Genomic DNA, 20,396 nt, shown 5'->3' with positions numbered 1-20,396 from the left:
TACTCTACGTGACTTCTTCTCACTCACTTTTTCTCACTTTCATCGACATACTCTTTCACTCATGCTCAGTTACATTCAGGCACTCAATCATTCACACCCACATTTACTTACTCGCACTCATTCTTCTTTGCAGGATACTTGAATACATATGTGCTATACTATGTTTGAGCAGCTAGCTGGCTGACATGAATAAGAATTATTTATTTATTTATCTCACTTGTAAAGCGCACTCTCACCTAACAGGCATCCTGGCGCTGACAATCAAGAGTGCACAATTTGTGGATAAGAAGGAGCCCTTGTGGGTTTCCGTGAGTCAGATCAGATTCTCTTGAAGAGTTCCTTTGTCTCTGAGCCCTGCTTAACACATGTGTACAGGAGGAGCCCTATATTCATGTCCTCAATGTTTGAGACAAAAAATACTCATTGATTTCTGAACAAGAGTAAAAGCGTTAAGGTAACAAGGACTTGTAATCCTGGGAATGCGGCAAAATCTTGCGCTGCCCCAGAGGAGGCATAACTAGGAGAAATATCTTTATTTCTTTGCTTTTTCCTCTTTCAAAGTGTGCTTTATTCTGCAGCCCACATAGAAAGATGAAAAAGACTCTCAAGATTGTTTTTGTACAGGAAGGTGCCCCTTCCTGCACAAAAACAATCCTGCATGCAAAGGAGGCCCCTTGCACCATGGGGCAAGTGTGCCTGCATTGAAGCTAGGCTGTCGAAATGGCGCCAGTGCAGGGGGAAAAGACCGGAATGCACCATATTGGATAAATACGGCACATTCCCGCCCTTTCCCTGTGACACAGGGCAGCGCAGCAAAGTAACTTGCTGTGCTGCCCTGCGCCACCATTCCCATAAATATGTCCCTAAGCTCACAAATAGTAAATTGACCAGACTAATTATCTGTGTAAGAGCATGTATTGATAAACACAATGAGCCACTGACCTTTTTCTTGGACCTTGTTGAGTTGCCAAGCACAGCAGCAAATCTAATCTTAGATACCTTACTTGCATGCTTAGAGAGACACGGTTTTACTGATGAGTATTTAAAAAGTCATTTGGTTCAGCTTGTAACAGATGGTGCTTCCAATATGATAGGTAGGAAATCCGGTGTGGCAACTCTTCTGAAACTGAAATATCCACAGTTGAGTGTATGGCACTGTGCTAACCACAAGCTGGAGCTTGCTGTGGGTGATGTTTGTAAAGAAGTCGCAGGCATTAATCAGCTCAATTTTTTTTTTGATAAACTATATACCACCTACCATGCCTCTCCGAAAAATCAGAGAGAGCTTGGGGAATGTGCTCTGGAGGTAGAAGTAAGACTTCTGGCAATTGGAAAGGTGCTAGATGTACGTTGGGTGTCCTCAAGTGAAAGATCTTTGAGAGCTGTTTGGAATAACTACAAAGGACTTATTAAACATTTCATGGAATCTTCCGAAGACTCAACGAGGAGTGACATTGAGCAGAGGAAATATGCTGGTTTAAACCATTTATTAACCTCCCTGGTGTTTGTTGAAAATATGGGCATTTTATATGATGCTCTCACAGAATTGGGTGACCTATCCAGAAGGCTGCAGCGGCGTGATATGACCATATATGAGGCCGATCGTTCAATACAGATGCAGATTTTAGTGTTTGAATCAATGGCTGATGCACCTGGGCCCTTTGTTTGCTACAACTGCATTAGATGCTGCTGAACGGATGCAGTTTGCTGGTGTAGGACTGCAACAGAACAAAGGCTCTGTTAGCATCAATAGGGCACAGTTCTTTAGGAGCTTAGCAAATAACCTGCGAAAAAGGATGACAATGTCTAATGCATCAAATGTTTCTAGATGCACAACCACAAACAATGATGAAATAGAATACAAAGAGTTAGTACATAGAATGAAACTCCTACAACCAGTTTATTGGCCAGATCCAGTAGACATCTTATACAGTGAGGGAGAATTACAAAACCTTTGTAGCAGGTTGCATGTATTTGATACCAGGCAGTACATCCTTGGTTTCAGAGAGTACAAACAAAATAAAAATTGCATCTCTGAAAGCCTGAAACCATTAATGCACATTATAAACACCTTTTGTACCTCAACTGCTGAATGTGAACTGGGCTTTAGTGTAATGAATGATGTGCTCACACCACTGCGGAACAGAATATCAATCAATCGTCTGTCTTCTACAATGTTCATAAATATCGTGGGGCCACCTGTCATAGAATTTAAACCTGAATTTTATGTTCAGAAATGGTTAGAAAAAGGGAGGAGAAGTGCAGATGAAAGAAACTGCATGGCTCGGAGACAAATGGCTTATGATTCCACTTATAAGCGTATTTGGAATATTCTGTGATTGGAAACATGTCCCACATTGTAAATGAATTAAATATAAACAACTTATATATTAAACCTCAAATAAACATGTTTATTGATTCTTTGAATTATATAACGTTATAAGCTGTAACTGGTCAGTGAAATGCCAAACGTTCAAAAATTGGTATGTTTTGCTATTTCTAGCCACACCTCCGACTCCGCCCACTAATCCAATCCTTGGGTTATTCCCGCCCCCGGAGTCTCCGCCCACAGTTCCCCTACTTTTTTTCCCCCACTTCGACCACTGGTCAGGGGGACCCCATACCTCTGAGTTCAGATGCAGGAATTTACATCTCCGGACAAGCACAGCTCTTCTATCCTGGAAAGCGTTTCTCCAAGTGTCCTAACATGCATGCAAGGCAATATTAAAAGCACAAGATTTTCAGTGTTGCAGCTGTGTTCTATGTTATGGCTATGGACGTGAGACTGACCAAAGTATTTCAACAGAGCTTATTGTTTTTCGGCCTTGTACACGCTGTGCATACGAGGAGCACAATTTACAGCTAGATATGTGAAAGGCAGACAGTTCTCATGTGAAAGCGAGCAAGCAAAGTGCTTACGAGAAATGTGCCATGTAGTAACGTGAGCAAAAGCGGCAAAATGGCGTCCAAGCATATACTAGCTTATGCTAACTTAGCAATGTCCGCAGGTGAGCCCATATCCTCACTGCACCACCACTTTGGTCAGGGTAAGCTAGATACACACTAACAGATAACTGTGCTCACCCTCACCTTGGCACAGAGCAGTCAGGCTTATCTAAAAAGGCAATGTGTAAAGTATTCGTGCAGCACACACACCCATTAACACAATGAAACCACAATAAAAAGACTCCACACCATGTTAGAAGAATATACAATCATTTTATGTATAAATCAAGAACAAAACTACAAAAATCCAATAAGTAGAAGTCAAGATATGATTTTTTAAAGGAGTAAAAGAGTTCTAGCGCTTAGAGGCAATAAGCACGAATGGGAGTTATTTGCTCTGCTGGACCGGGCAAAGTCAAAAGTTCAAGCCCCCCACAATGGAGCGCAGCCTAGCTACAGGACACACGCAGGCTCCGCGAACAGAGAGATACGGGTGCCAGACAGGTGATGCATCGAGCTCAGAGATGGGTTTCTCCACACAGTCGAAGGATGCACCTATCTCTGTAGACTGCTGCTGCATCGATGTGCTGTTCCATGCCTCGGTCTCTGCAGGTGCTGCACTAGTTCCGATGCGCTGGATTCTGCTCCTGATGCAGGGACGATGTGCCAAATTCTGCTCACGCAATCAGCGCCAGTGCCTCTGAAGCTAGTATCTGGGTCCACTTCCAGTGAACCAGGCACAAGAGCAGGGATGGAGCCTTTGATTTCACTGAGTCTCAACAATCGAAGGCAAACCAACAAACCCTTGGAGAGCACTTTGGGGTGCAAGGCAGAGTCCAGCTCTCCCTCAGCAGGGTCAGAGAGCAGCAGGGCAGCACAGCAGAAAAGCAAGCCTTCGAGTTCAGCAGTCCGGGTCAGAGTGTCGTTCTTTACTGAAGCACAGTAGTTCTTTGACAGAGTCCAGTTGAAGATCCAAAAGTGTCTGATTTGATGGGGTCAGAAAACCAGTACTTATACTCAGTTGTCCCTTTGAGGTAGGGTGACTTCAAAGAAGGGTCTTTGAAGCACACAGAAGTCCTTTCCTCTCAGCCCTGGCTCCAGACTACCTGTAGGGGATGATCAGCCCTTTGCGTGGGGACAGGACAATGCCTATGTAGGAGTATGTGTCAGATCTCCCTCCTATCCTGCCCAAGATGAGCCATCTGAATGTAGAAGAGTATTCAGACACAACTAACCTTCCTGTATTTGTGGCTGTCTAGAGGGAATGCACAAAGTGTAGCTGTCACCCACCCCAGATGTTTATTGCAGACAGGCTGCGGGCACACAGAGCTGTAAGAGCAGAGAAATATCCACTTTCTAAAAGTGGCCTTTCTAAAATAGTAAAGGTAAATTCAACTTTACCAGTAAAGAGGATTTATCATTGCAATTCCAAAGATATAAATCATGATATATCCACTCCTTCTCAATCAGGAATTACAGCCTAGAGTGTATTAAATATTTCCCAATGTTAACCTATGAGGATTAAGCCTCACAGTCGTAAAAACAGAATTTAGGGTTGTTTTTTTTTTACTTACAGGACCTACCAAACTTAAAAGTACATATCCTACCTTTTACTTATACAGCACCCTGCCCTACGGGCTACCTAGGGCCTACCTTAAGAGTGACATATGTGTAATAAAAAGGGGAGTTGAAGGCAAGGGGTTTTTAATGTAAAACTACACACACAAGCACTGCAGTGGTAGACCTGAAACACGTTTACAGGGCTACTGTGGGTGGCGCAATTGGTGCTGCGGGCCCACTGGTAGCATTTAATTTACAGGCCCTGGGTATATGGTATACCACTTTACAAGGGACTTACAAGTACATTAAATATGATATGCCAAACAGGTGTAAACCAGCTATACCATGTTTATAGGAGAGAGCACATGCACGTTATCACTGGCTAGCAGTGGTAAAGTGCACAGAGTCCTAAAGCCAACAAAAACTAGGCCAGAAAAAGAAGAGGAGAAAAGTAAAAAAGTTTGAGGTGACACTTCAGAGAGGGCCATTTTCCAACACCATAACAATTACTAAAAGACTTATGGGGTCAAAAAGATCGGTCATAAATTGTCAGGTCTCCTGTCAAACTAAACCTACAGCTCTCTGTTTTGGTTTACAGGTGGGGGCAACTGCCAGGTGTCCAATGGTAGAGTATCAATAGTTCTGCCACCAGAAACCGTAGACCTGTGGTCCATTCGCCACAGGTCCACCTAAAAACTCTGTGTCACAAGACCTGTCTTGTCGAGCTTTGGCTAGTAATTCCGGGAGAACTGATGATTGGTCAGAAATGGACCCACAGCATGTCATTTCATGTGTATCCACTTAATATGAGCAAATCCGGCAAAAAAGAATTATGACATCAGTTTCTGTATACATTCATGTTTCGAAAAGGCCCACGGTGTACTTGTAGCGGCAAACTGCAGCAAAAGAGCCGTAACCTCTTTAATAAAATTTTAAAAAAACGAGCCGTAACCTGCAGCAAAAGAGCTCCATACTTTCCGTGCCGTGGCATATCGCACAGTTTTACCCTCTTCTGTTGAACTCTATTATGCCACAGGTGATTCTCCTACTGTCATACCGAGCTTCTCATTTTGAAATGCATAGAATAATAGCCCCATCCTGTGCCTACTTTAGGTATTACAGCCAACGTATTAGGTTTGCCAAAATCTTGTTGACAAATGAATGCAACGTCCAACAACGCCCCATTCTCCTTCCACCACGTTTCTACTCAATTGGTTAAATGTAACCCTTGAAACAAAAAACACGAATACAACGGGAATGTATATTTGAATTACAAAAGTGTTCACATGATCGGTAAACGGAAGAGTGGCTGTGGTTGTACTTCTACGAAAGGCTGCAGCTGTAGCAACACACTATAAATAGAACAGGAAGTAACACTAGGCCTGCTTATTATTTCTTAAATCTCGGAAAAAGAGAAGTGTGTTCTAAATGATTAATTGTTACATGTCCGGTTTTAGAGCTTAGGATTGTGATATAGTGTGACGTGTGCTAAATGTTGTAAGAGAATTCGCTGAAATAGCGATAGCCTAAACATCTGGAACCAGTGCTTTAAATGGAAAAAAATAAGTGCGGGTACTCACCAAAAATAAGCAGTGGATTGGGGGTGGAGTTTGGGGCGGGGCATGCGGCGGGGCTATGTGTTTTACCTTTCTAAGCTTTGTATGCAAAAAATATGCATGCATTGTAAAAATGTCTAACCATTTACATGGTACTTACCTAAGTTTATGGTTATAAAACAAATGTTTATCAATAAATTGCACACTGACGAAACAGTACTAGTGCTGCAGTTTAAAAAAAAGCATGAATGCATTGATTTAATCTAGAGGGCAGGGATTTTGTTTCATGCAAATCCCTTTCAGTTAAATTGTTGATGGGCGAAGATTTGCGGACGTTTAAAACAGTGGTATGCTAACAAGCTGCATGCCCTGAACAATGTGGCCCACACTCACGCCTATTAGGTTTTATGGATACCTTCCGACCCCCCTTTGAAAGACACCCTGCAGCTATAGTCCACCTTTCACTTCAGTGAGGCACACGCAGCTCTGTGTTCTACTGAAGACAAGCTGCTGTGCTGGCGCTTTTGAACCAGCTCAACCTTGGCTTCAGCTCAGTTTGAAAGTCACTTTAGCCCATCGCAGGCCATGCAGAAAGACCTGCCAAGTACGGAGCTCAGGAGCGCAGCACCAACCCCATCAAAACCGGGCTGTTCTGAGTACCAGTACTCTCCTTTTCCGGGGAAAAGTTCCGGTGCTCAAGGGGAGAAAATATAAAAGTGCCGGTACTCAGTACCGGTAAGTACCGGCCCATTTAAAGCACTGTCTGGAACAATAAGACTAACAGATGACATGCAGATGGTCTTATTCGGCTCCATCGTAACAACCCACTGTAACATTCAGGATGTTCAATGAAGGTGAACCTGGACAATAATACCCAGAATGCTTTGGGTTGGTAAATGAACCTCAGGATTGGAACTCGATGCCTCTGATGAGACAGTCATCTGGTACTCTCCCGGACAACAAACACAGGAAATAATATGAATCAGATGAACATACTGTGACAGTGGATTTTCTTTTGTTGTGAGCCATGGCTATGACTAGGAGCAAAATCAAATCTTTACATTTTAAGTTTAGCATTCAAATGGTCACATTTCGAATGCTCGCCTGTAAACAACGCTCTTTTCTCCTTGTACTATGTACACATGCTTAAGTTTCAGCTCATATGCTTTCATGTAAATAATATTTTGTTAGTTAAAATTTAGTTTTTTACTTTTACTTGAAATGTATGTGTAAAGCGCCCTGGTTAGATAGTGCTGTGTCGGAAACTATAAATAATAGTCTCATGGCCAAACTCAGGAGCAGATGTTCACTTTGACAAGGCAGTCGGTTCTAGACAATTTTTCTAATGCCTAGACTACTGTATTTTCAGGAGGAGGGCTGACAGTGAGTAGCAGAAAAGAGAGAAAATGAACTGAGAGACGTAGAGAGTATTGCTACAGAGTTAGACACTACTGAAGTTTCTTTATATGTCCCCATTCAGCATGATCATTTGACTTCTTCTGAGAGTGTTGCACTGATGCATGAAGATCCACGTCGTTTATACATAAAATAAAATACAAATTGCAGTATGTAGTTACTGAGGGGCCGATTTCTATTTGGGCGATCATCCCGTCCTCTGTCAGGGCGACACATGAAATCACTCTATCGCCCTGACAGCGGGGCTGACTGCCAAATTTTGAAATGTCTATCAGCCCAGAGTTATTTCAAACATTGACAGGCCAGTGCATTGTAACTTTGCTTGGTCAAACATGATGGAGCCATACAGCAAAGTTAAAAAAAAATATATTTTCTAAAAGAAAATCCCAAAGCGGGATTGTCTTTTTGAAAATGAAAAATAAATGCCCCACTCACCATGGGAGTTTCCTGCCATTGTGAGTGGGATGGGGGCATTGAGCACCTTTCAGTGCGCCTTACTGCCAGGTTTTTCCCAGCAATCAAGGGAATTGACAAAAAGCTATATGTCCGCCCATCTAAATTAGGTGGACGGACATATAGCCAAATCTCCTCTGCCATTGCTACGCCAGGCCATCGGAGGAGTTTGACTAAGGCGGAGACGGAGTAGTCTCCACCATCGTTCAACTTTAGTCCACCTAAATTGAAGTCGGACAGGCAGACTGTGAGCAGTTGGCCTGGTATATGCTGCTCACTAGTTAAAGTGGACACCTTGCACCAGTACAATTTGACTCTTATGGTAGTAGGTTTAAGACAACCTTTTAAAGAAAGCTATCCTAGTGGTAGCTGTGGAGAGCTGCCTTCAGGCTAAGTCGTTAGAGGAATGTAAAGCAGCTTGTTTTACCTTATAATCTCTTGAATCACTAAATGAAAGGACAACATACAGGTATATATATAAAATATATATGTATTTATTACTAACAACTCTCTGCTAATCTCTTTATGAGATTAGAAGTCAAGGACATATGCACAAATCAACATTTCACAACAAGTTAAGCACAAATATGGCTGGGGCCCTAGGGGCGTACAAGACCATATACTAAAAAAGAGACTTAGAGAGAACGACTTGCAAGGGGACAAGGCCTAGGGCCTTCAGAAGTGCTGGGGCCTCACTAATCCACCCAAGGCAGGTAAGTAAAAGACCCACGGTAGACGCATGCAGTGTGAGAACACAGCCGCGGATCCCAATTGACTACAATGGAGCAAGTCGCGATTGGAAATGTAAGAGTTTTAGGATACTTCGGGAGAGTCTACAAGCAAGTCACTTACAGGGTAAGTAGTTCTAGAGCCAACACCTACAGGAGCACCGTAGTGCTGGAGTTACCTCACCCAGGGAAGCCGGATGCATTTGGTGTTGGGTCGCGGCGTCGTTTTCAATGGGAGCCAAAGAAGACTTGCTGCTTGTGAAGGCGGGAGAAGTGTCTGGTGGAATTCAAGCCTGGATTCAGAAAAAGGAAGACCTGAAAGCAGAGGGGGCAGTGTTCAAAGTCAAGGGGGCAAGGAAGATGGATGCCCACAGTCGTCGGGTGATTTCAGGTGATCACGGGTGTCTTGACTCTCAGCCACGAGGTCCAGGAGGTGTCAACGATGACTAGGATTTGGCATGGTTCATGAAGTCTGCAGCAAACTGTGGTGTCGGCGACCAGATTGGAGCCAACAAGCCTTGGCAACAGCAAGTCTTGTGGAAAGTGTAAAAAGTCAGCGGTGCAGACCAGCAAGACCTGAGGGACTCACCCAGTGAGGGTAAGTCAGGGCAGGCCTGGAGCAACCAGAGGAGCCCTTTGGAATTGTAGAAAAGTCTTCTGGGGACCCACAAGCCAACCGGCAAGGGATTGCAAAGACGCCTCAGAAGGATTCACTCAACAGGGGCCCATGGTCACTCGGGAAGGGGTAGGCCTCTGATCTTCAGTGGAAATCCTGCTGATGGCTTGGACCACACGTAGTCCAAAGCACAAGTTCATAGAATGTCGTGAAGGGGTTGCACTCGAAAATAGTGCATGGTACCCAGGGATTGCGGTTCCTCGTCACTCGTGAGGTCGACTTGCATCAGCATCGCTGGGGACACACGATGGTCTTGGAGAAGTCAGGAAATCCTCTTCCCGGCTGCAGGGACTTCGGACTCCGGTGGGAGAGGGAAAGTTTGCGACCGTTGATTGCAAAGTTTGGTGCCTGCCAAGCAGGGGAGTCACTCCTTGACTCCAAGAGAGATTCTTCAGTCTTCCAGAGGTAGTGGAACGTCGAAGGTCCAGGATTCTTCTTCAGAGCGTCGTCCAGGGATATCTAATTTGCAATGGCAAGGGTTCCCTAACTTATACTAGAAGGAAGGAAGAGACTAGCTCTATGACCCCACCTATGGGAGGGACAAGGGAGTCGGTGGCTACACCCACTTCCCTTTGTCCAGTTTCGTGCCAGAGCAGGGGCAGGTAGCCCCTGAGCCGGTTTGAACTGGTGTATGCACAGAGGAGCCTACTGCTCCCCCAGTGCAGGACTTCAAAGCACTCTAGGAGTGCACCCACCCAGCCCCAATACACTAAACCCTGTCTGGGAGGTGACCACACCTCCCTGTGACAGGATGCCTATTGTTGGGCCTCCTCCACTGTGAGTTTCGGTCATCAGCAGGAAGGCAGCCCAGTGTCTGTGACTGGTGGCATCCATTTTGTGATGCCAGGGCTCTTCAGGATTCTACCATGTTTCCACAGTGGGTACATGTCTATCCCTCTAGAAGGGTGGGATCATACTCCCACACCAGTTACTGGTGTGGAGGTATGATTCCAAAGCGTTTGACACCAAACACGACATGTTTTGATGCAGCCATTCCAAAGTTAGCATTTACCGCGAGGTTATAATGCACTTAGGAGTATATGGTTTGACCACATTCACAAACAGCCCCAGAGAATAGACTCTGAGAGCTGCAGAAGGGCCCTGCTCATGCAGAGGCACCCCCTCACATGGAAACCAAGCACCCTGACCTCAGGATTGATAGGGCCTGCCTTAGGGGTGACTGATAGGTTTAAATGTGTGTGCAGGGAGAGATATAGTGAACCTATATCTCAGTGAGGGGTGCTAGCACCACCTCACCCAGGCTGCAGTAGCAGGCCTGTGGTGTCAGATTTAGTCTGCTTCCCAGGGGTGGCATAATACATGCTTCAGACCCTGGTAGGCCTGTGAAGTACCTATGCCCTTGGTACCTAGGGTACCATATACTAGGGGCTCATAAGGTACCACAGTATCCAATCACTAGTGCACCCAATATGCACTCCAAGTTGTTTAGAGGGAACAGAGAGGCTGGGACCCTGATTAGCATGGCCCCAACCAGACTACAGACCATAATGTTGGCGGGAGGGAACTCGTCACCGTTGCAACAGAGTTCATTCAACAACATTTAAATCAGGCCGTGAACCTTTTCTGCAATGAATGCATGAGAATGTTTTTGTCCACATTCTCCTGCAGTTTGGATGAAATGATGAAACAGCAAATAAAGATCTGCTATGGTTTGTTCCTTAAGGAAAGGTATCAAGCCAACAAGGAAAACAAGCATTTGCAATGCAATCGGTCTTACCTTTGAGAACGTATATGTATTTAGCAATGCAGCACATTAGCCTGGGTGTTGCAACCTATCCTGTTCTTTAATATGGAGGGAAAGTAAGCACCAAACTGCGTGACACGCCAGGTATGGGAACACATGGACAGAAATATTGCCTTTCGGCGGGAAATGGTATAGTCCAAAGCTCTGTTTTTAATATTAAATCAGGGCCTTCCGTGGGCATATCACTGAAAATAAAAGATTTGAAAAAAATATTCTCACCTGGTGCTCGTGGAAGACAATTTCTTTGGAATGGAATCTAAAGAATGCTATAGTGATTCTGGTATTTTACTGACCTCTGCTGGTCGTTTTCTATCAAGAATGTTAAATAGAGGCAGTTGCCAGAAAAATAATAAAAATAGAAAGTCCCTCAGCTAAAAGCAATTCTGGTATTTTACTTACCTCTACTGGTCGTTTTCTATCAAGACAGATAAATATAGGGAGTTGAACAGAAAAAAGTCCCTAAGCGGAAGCAGACAAGTCATAGGGCTGATCTCCAGAGCCCACAAAGTACATACACATATAAGTATATACTAAATTATACACAAGAGGTCTCGAATCCTTGACCTAAAAAGGGAAGTAGGGATTTGGCTGCTGGGAACACAAACTCTCTAGGCACCACCATTATCAAAGATCACTTAACCCCATTAGTGTGAGTTCTTTCTTGTTCACTGTTAACCACTTCTGACTTTTGGTGCCTCAATCCTTCTCAGTACCAACCAAAGAAGCCATCGTTGATGCCCTTCAAAACTCACTTATTATCATCAGCTAGTCATTGGGCCGACACCTGAGAAGGGCTGTGCCCTTTGATGCTATTGTTGCTTGAATCGAATTTCCTTAAAAAACAGCACACAAGAGGTGTATGGCAAAACAGGAACAGTCTGTTTAATTAAACATTTCAGTCGGGAGAACAGTTACAGGCACTAGGGCTGAGGATTGTCTCAGTGTACATTGAGTTTGAGGTCTCTTTATATACAATATTACAACAAGCAATAATGGTTTCTGGCATACCATATATGGTGAGGAATGTTGGCTGCTCCCTTTAGGGTCATAAATTAATGGTCAATGGTTACTACAGGTGGGTCTTGACCTGTGTGGACACAGTGTGGCCAGTGGTGAATGTGTCCAGATGTCCAGTATGGAGAGCGGGTGATCACTATATATGCTAGGTCCTGCTTGGTTGTGTTCCTAACTTACGTGTCATCTGACTTTATGGTGTTTTTAGGAGCGCGTACCCCCCCACCGGCCATGTATGCTTTATTGGAGCAATCTCCCCTGACGATTGTAATGCTGCTGCGCCTATCTGTGGAATTGATAGAGAGTTTCCTGTGCAAGTTTTTCCATGCCAACTATGCACCCTCCCACCTATGACCCATCAATTAGTTATCCTGGGCCAAGGTCGCAGGGCCTGCCCAACTACATACTTGCGTCTTGAGGTAGATGTGGATGTGAAGTTCAGAACGGGTGAGTCTATTAATAAAGACGATAGTTTATTTTGGTCGACAAGTGGTTCGATATCCATTTAATGCTTCAAAAGATCTTACCGCAGTCTAAGGAACCTATTGCACCTTGTGGTGTCATAACCACATGAATAATTTAAGTGTTACACTCACAAACAGCCTCATCACCAACAGCATCTAATTTTATATATCATAACTAGCCATGGAAAAGCTTCAATGTTGACTCCTTCTGGGAAGAACACTTGCACACCTTCTGGGTAGAACACTTGTACACGCAGGCACTTAGCTCTGTCAATCAATTTCACAGCTGACGCTCCAGGATCCTTGACAAAGTAGCTTCCCGGAGAGCTTCATGACACAAGCAGCTCTGACAGAAGACTAGGCACTTGCGCAAAAGTACATTTCTTAAAGCAGATCAGCCTGGTAGCAAATGCGAGGTGCTGGGCCTCTGCAAGGGGTGAGGGTACAATGAAGGAGTGGGTGGGATAAGGCAACTTAGAGGTGGGGGGATAAATAAAAAATAAATAAGGTGGGGCTGGGAAGAAGGGAGGAACAAGTAGTGAAATAGACACGAAGGGCAGCACACCAGAGTGAAAGCAAGTAGAGAGACAATGAAGCTGGAATTATGGAACAGCAACACATGACGGAGAGAGCAAATGGGGGAGTAGGAAGCAACATGGAGCATGTGTGGCAGGCCTTTGGGGGGAGAAGCACAAAAAGGGAGAGAGCATGGAGTGGCTAAAGAAATAAATGTAGGTACCTAAATGTGAGCGGCAGAAGAATAGAAATAGCCAATCAAAAGAGTGGTAAAAAGTGTAAAGAGGCTATGCTTCAGAGGAGGGACAAATCAAGAAGATAAGCCATCAATTAAGAAGCAAGGAAGAGTTACAACAAAGCTAATCTATGGTAAGCAATAGCCAGGCTGTAAGCCCACTTTAGGTTTCTGGTATGGTCCACATAAGCCTTTGGACTACAGACATCTAAAAGCTTTCTGGTAGGCGAGACCTAAAAGCTGTATTCAGCGACAGTGCAAAATGTATAAAGGAAGTATGAAAAAAAAAGAAACCTCACCACTCTCAAAACATTTCAGATGGCACTTGGCCAACCAAAGAACTTTTCAAAATCAACAAAGAATGTTGAAACTCATGCAAGATCTCATACTCCACTAACAGTTCTCAAGAATCCTGCATCTCTATTGCAGAATACTGGACTAAAAAAGAAATAATGACCTTGAGACTAACTTCCTAATAAAGGCAGTCCCCACTCCCTATCCATGTCACACTACCAACAGAGCGAAATTCTGTCCATGTTAATACTCACCTGACCTCTGTTTGTTTTATGTGCTTTGCATAAAAGTAACAAATGGACTAATGAGAACTGTAAGCACTACTGGATCACCTACAGTCCACTCCAATCCAACTATATTTAAGAACACCCCCTAGGATCATATATGCCCACGCTAGCCGTAAGGATGATTTATGCATGTCTGTTGACTTCAGCAGTGAATCAAAAACATCAAGCTTCAACCCAGTCCTGAAGTAGCAAGGTCTCATCCAAACTACAGACCTCTATGAAACTGACCGTTTTGGAATAAGTTGACTGAAAATTAACTTTTCACTGTCATATTAATCTTCTTTTTAAAAAAAATAAAAAACTCTTTTCCAATGAGCTGCCAAGGTCAAAGAGGTAGTATATCGGCCTTAACTGCAATCAGGACGACCGCATAAAATGTTGACTCAAATAGAGGTGCCACACTCCTCCTACTGATCTCTCAGCAGCCTTTGGCACAGCGAACCATCAACTGCACCTCTGAGGTCTAAGCAACACAAGGATCTAGTGCATGGCCATAAAATGGTTTAAGTCATACTGCACAGATGGAACAAAAATTGGACTTTAGCCTTCACTCATCTCAATATCATTGTAGCAAAACGTAGGTGTACCTCAATGCTCAACAGTCGCCCTTCTTCTCTTCAATGTTTACCTCTCCACACTGAGCTTAGCAGCTCTCACAAACGTACCTAAGCAGGTGATGCAGATATTATTCTAAAATTTGAAGAAAGAAAGAAAAAAAGAGAGACATGTTGACTGTCCAAATGCCCAGGGGCATTGTATTTCCTTATAATTGCCTTTCCTTAAAATTGGATTTCCATGATTTTGTTTCCTCCAATGTGGTTTCTCAGTTTTCGTTTTCTATTAATTTTGACACATCATGTTCATGCACCAAACGATATACTACACCTTCAAACCTCACATACTTCACCACACTTCCCATACAAGTCAAACAGAAACCAACACCCTTTCTAATATTCACGTAAAATGCGCCCTGTATATTGCTGTTAAACAGAGAAATGTACAACTTTGTCTGGTGAATGATCTAGCTTCTCCACTAATTAATATTAAGAAGAGATTGTTTAATACCTTCAAGAAGCAAGCATACATTGAAGTACCTTTCTGAATATGTTATGTGAAGCTGAAAATCAAGTTTGTCCAGCCACAATTATTTGTCCAGGATATTGGGATTTTTCTGAAGGGAGGGGCAATTACTGATGTAACAGAAGCCTACCTGTGCTCATCATGTATGGTGTAGGTTCTACAGAACGGTGAAGTGGTGTGGTAAAAGGGTGTCTGAGTGCATCAGTGTCTTACTGTACAGTTCTGGAGATGGGTGGTTGTGATGTGCGTATTAAATTTCCAGCAACTCAGAAATGGCATCTGTGGCATATTATCATAGTGAGAAAAGGATATTGTCCCTAGTCATGAAATGGGCTTCTTCATTTGGGGTGTTACATGGGGTACGTAAAGGGCACAAGGTGCAGAGTATGAAGAACAGAATGTATTCGCTCTTGCTTTACCTCAATATATGCAGAAGGCTTTGCCTCAGAAAATATTTAGTTGGCTGGCCGGGCTCGATGGTGGGCTGTGAGGGCTTCAGGTGATAGTCTTAAACGAGCCGAAGGAGATGACAGATAAATCATCCTGCAATAGCAGAAAAAATGCCTGAATAAGAGGAGGATAAAAACAGACGGCTGGAATAGGTGAATCCCTTTTTCATTCTCCCAGGCGCATGCGTGAATATTCAGGGGGGTCCTCATTCGAGCACACTCAATGGCTTGATCTTTTATGTTCCTGGGTGCATGTGCAAAGGAAGAGGAAGCCACCAGCCCAACATGCTTAGTGGATCTCCATTCCCTGAGTCACTCCTCTACTGCATCAAGTGAAAACTGTAAACCACAGAGAAGAAGAGGTCACCCCACTTAACTTTCAGGGATTCACAACTTTGATTCTACAGAATACAGGTTCACCACCCTGCTCCATCCTGTTTTCTTGTTGGAGTTCCTACATATTTCTCTCTCCAATCAATATTACACTTGTATGCCCTGCCTCGTCATTTCCTGTCTTACTCGCCCGAAGAGTAAGTGGTCATCCTTTAATGCAATTCTTTAAGCCCTCCCGCTTGCAACTTTTCTCCATGCTTACATCTCAGTAGTCTACAAGCTTCAGTATCCTGTTACTCCCAGATACCTTGCTACTCTCTCCTCAGTGGCAACTTCAGCTTCAGGGTCTCAGGGTCTCAGATCTTCTTCTGCCCTGCTCTCACAAGGGAGTCAGAAACTAAAGGAGAAGACACATTATAACACATCTCCACCACCCACCACCCAATCTAACAGTGTGATAATTAATTGCAGGTCACTGATGCTGCCCTTATGAATGTCTGAATCTCTGTGTGCATTCCTGGTAGTTGACCTTGAATGCCATCCCTGGAGTGAGCCTTCTTTCCTGTTTGCTCTTCTCCTCATGTGATTCTGAACATGATGACATGCACGGGATGCTGCAAGGAAGCAAAATGCAAGTCGTGGGAGGTTTTCTGCCTCACGCCGTCCATGTTATGTTGGTTCGTCCGTGCATGATAAGTGTTGAAGTGTGCAGCAATTGTTTACGGTGTGTGCATATGTCGAATCCAGTGCAATGATATTTATCGACCTGTGTCACCATTAGTGTCTGTGTGCACTTGGTTTGTGTTCTTCGGTGCTTGCAATGCTCATCTGTTTATGTTTCTCCTTACAGGCACCTTTACCAGTCAGTTGGCAGAACTATTGTGAATAATATACTTAAAGGGAGATTTGGGCTTGCTGACTGCTCTTGATTCGGTGCTGAGCTTTAAGGAGATGAAAAGGGTAGGGGCACTAAAAGGGCCAGGTAAAGCATAGTAACTAACAATCCTTTGCAGGAGGTATTGCCTAGGTTGGCTTAAAACGCATGAAAAATAATCCTGTGCATCACAGTGACCTGACCAGTATTTAGGTACCTCTGTGAGTTTTATGCCATAGCATATAGATGTACAGGGTCAGATTGGTAAGGCGGGCTCTCAGGCAATGGGCAGGTATCGGAGTTGCAGCTGTGGGACGCTTTTTAGGTCTCGCCTGAGCCAGCGCATGCCAAAAGCGAGACCTATTGGCTATGCCAATGCTTGTTTCAACTGTGTTGTGGCCGATTTATGCTGTGGTGTTGTTGTTCAGATGCCGCCAGCCACCCAGTGGGAGCCTAAGCAGCCTATCCGGAGGCTGGTGGGTCTCTACTACCTCCCTTTCACAAACAAAGCGGAGGCATCATCCCCAGTCTCTCACAGGGCCGGCACATTAATTAATACAGACTGAGCAGGGGCAGGTGGCCTGAGTAGAAGTGGCATCGCTTAAATTCAGGTGTGGTTCACCATTGTGAACTACTCAGTGCACAAAGAGTTCTGGCAACATTTGCATTTTTTTTTTATCTCAGTGAAGTTAAGAAAACATGCTTCCTTTTAGAACCCCCGCCACACTCCTTTGCATGATACTTAAACACTGAATCAGTGTTTTGAGAAAAGGCACAATCCGCAAATATGCCCAGGCCTATTTTTAATCTCAATCCAACACTGCAGATTTATCACACAATGAATATAAATCTAAAACAACCTAGTCCTCCTACTGGTTCTGCCAACGCTTATTAGCAGTATCAGGTAAATGGACAACAATGATTTTGCTGTGAATAGTTAAAACTGAAAATATTTTATTTCTGAAAATACAAGACTGTGTATTATTGGATATCACTAAAACCTATGGTAGGGTAGTGGTCTTTAGACTGTCTAAAATCACTCATGTTCACCTTTTCACACCACTTTTCCCTAGGGTAGCTCATTCACTCATGTATGACCATTTTCTCCCCACATCTCTCTGAAGTCCTTCATCATTGTCATTTCACTCTGTCCTTCTGTATGTACTTCCTTGCATCGCCTCCACTTTATCATACCACCCATCTCTCGCTATCACACACACACACTACAGTGGTGGCTGGTATCTACGGAGAGGGAGAGGGGGCATGCGCGCGCAAATATTAATATTAAAAATAAAACTTACCTGAAGCGACGTCCTCCGCTCCGGGCCTTTTCCGAGGAACGGGATGCTGCAGTGTGGGCGTCTTTAATACCCGATTACACTGACTAAATGCTTCCTTATTACATTCTATAGATAAGGCTAATTTAGTTTCATTTGCTCGTTTTTTATAGAGGTTTTAACAAGTACTAGCCGAGTGAACTGATTGATCTAGGACATTCTTGCTGTTGAAGTAATTATTGCAATTTTAATACCCAGAATGTGATAGCGCCAAGATGATAAAAAAAAAACAAAGGGGCTTATTATCAAGAAACGGCGTTAAAATTATTGCCACTTTAGCGGCACAAAACTGCTGCTAAAGCGGCGATAATGGGCTTAATAATATGCCCTTTAGAATTCCCATACAAGCCCATGTTCTGGTGTCAACATGGGTTTCTATTGGAATTCTCTGCGGCCTATTATCAAGACCATTATCGCCGCTTTAGCGGCAGTTTTCTGCCGCTAAAGTGGCTATAATTTTAACGCCGTGCTTGATAATATGCCCCAAAGTGTTTCACATTCTTGCAGCCGACCAGCTTTAGAATATCAAGAAATAATGGCTACCTTCTCCGTCATTATGCCCTATAACTACCAGAGCAGACAATTCAGCACTGTGTGCGCATGTATGTTACACGATATCGGTGCATGACAAACACTAGCACGGGGAGGAGGAGACTTTCTCACGTGTATCTAAGGTGAGCTGAAAAACCGTACACAGTGTAACTTCCAAACTCGAGGAATCTCTGCTGTGTTGGTTTACAAAGAACCCACGGCATGGGGGCAGCCAAAAATACCTTTGTGCCATTGGACGACAGGTGACGTACTCAGCAGCGTTTGAAAGGTCTAGCGCTTTCTGCATTGGGCAATAAGCACGGCCAAGACCCAAATATGGGGTAAAAGGCCGCTTTATTGGACAGATCATACTTCAAAACATATTCCACACTAACCCCCGCCCCTAAGCAATATACCCCCAAACCACTAATACCCAACATTGTTCAACCTAATCCTCCTACCCAAACCCCTGGCTACATATCCTACCTACCTCTTGCCTCCAACCTCGCTCCCTTGCTTCCACCTGTCCAAAGCTATTCCTAATGCCCCCAACCCTTCCTGCCTGTCTTGATCTCCTCCAACTCTGCTACCTGTTCAAGCGACAACCACCAAGTGAAAAAAGATTTACAAGAGAAATCTTAACATAAAAAAGGAGAAACAATAAACAACCATTTTAGAGGGTTGGAGGGAGGAACAAATTTGTATTCCCTACCTCACCACACGCAGCGGCCAGTGCGCCTCAGAAAGTTCTTGAACCTAAGGCTCGCGTTGATAAGCGCCAGTCAATAGGAATTGCCGACCTGTCCCTGGGCCATACTAAGTGCCCGAAGCTGCCCGGGGGTGGACAATCTGCATTTGCCACCCCCAGGAGCCCACATTGTGCTCAGCTACTCACGCAGCACCCCTTTACTCCTCATATGCCCCGACCCTCCAAGGTCATCAACCAGGTGCTAAGTTATCAACAGTGCGTAGAGTGCAGTGCCACTGGGCCCAGGGATTTTAGGGGCCCCCTGCGCCCCAAAAATGCATTTAATTTGCTTCCTGGCTGATGGTGGTGGTGGTGGTTGGGGGGGTGTGCGGGGATGTGGGAGGTTTTGTCTTCACCATGGCACACTTGCTATGCCACAGCCACCCCGCCTAGCCGCAAAACAGAGCTTCCCCAGCAGAATTGCACCTTGGGAATTCCTCCAAGGTCGGCAAGTCACTCAATGTTATTCCATCAGTTTCATGTCAAGTAAGACGGTTACTTGCATTCCCTGGGGGGGGTCTTCTCTTGGCAGGGCTGCTGCGTACAGCACATCTCCTTTTCTGTACCCTTGCTGCGGTCCAGGATGAAAAGAAGACCAGAATCTCAGGTTTCACAACGTCAAAAGGCTTTAAAGTGGCTCGCCCCAGGAGACGCAATATCACAGAAGGAGATATAAGTGACTTTTATGTTATTGACCCAAAATACCGAGACAAATTACATTGATCGGCCGTGGGAATGCCCTACAGTGCTTTGAGACGACGGCACTGCCAGGCACAGTGGAGGAAGGCCGATCTGAAGAGACGCCACGCATTAACAAAACGCCGCCTGCCCTCAAGAGCGCTGTTCAGCTGTGCGTCCGCGAGACAAAGCCTGCGGCCTGCAGTCAGGAGGAGTACGCACTGCCGGCTGGGCCCTCCATTCACAGCCGCTGGCTCGAGATGGCCAAATCCAAGTACTATTGATTCAGCACATCACGGGGCCTTCAAGTACACTCGCACAGGTGACACAGCAGAAAAAATTGTGTTCAAAGTAAAGGAGCCAGTAGCCATGGAAGGATACAAATGTCGACATGGCCGTCATGAGGAGGGACTAACAAGCCTAAAGCCAATTGGAAGGCAGCATTTAGGACCTAAG

General features: G+C 44.5%; 1 protein-coding gene across 1 annotated transcript in view; it reads left to right on the top strand.

The window, feature by feature from the left end:
- The window catches only part of LOC146811427 (integrin alpha-X-like), a 665,400-nt gene that overhangs the window by 498,328 nt on the left and 146,676 nt on the right, over positions 1 to 20,396 (top strand). The gene's annotated exons all lie outside the window — the stretch shown is intronic.

The sequence above is a fragment of the Triturus cristatus genome, chromosome 7 (assembly GCF_964204655.1).
Source record: "Triturus cristatus chromosome 7, aTriCri1.1, whole genome shotgun sequence".
In the NCBI taxonomy this organism is placed as follows: Eukaryota; Metazoa; Chordata; class Amphibia; order Caudata; family Salamandridae; genus Triturus; species Triturus cristatus.
Note: the sequence above shows the minus strand (reverse complement) of the source record. Positions and strands in the feature narration are given on the sequence as shown.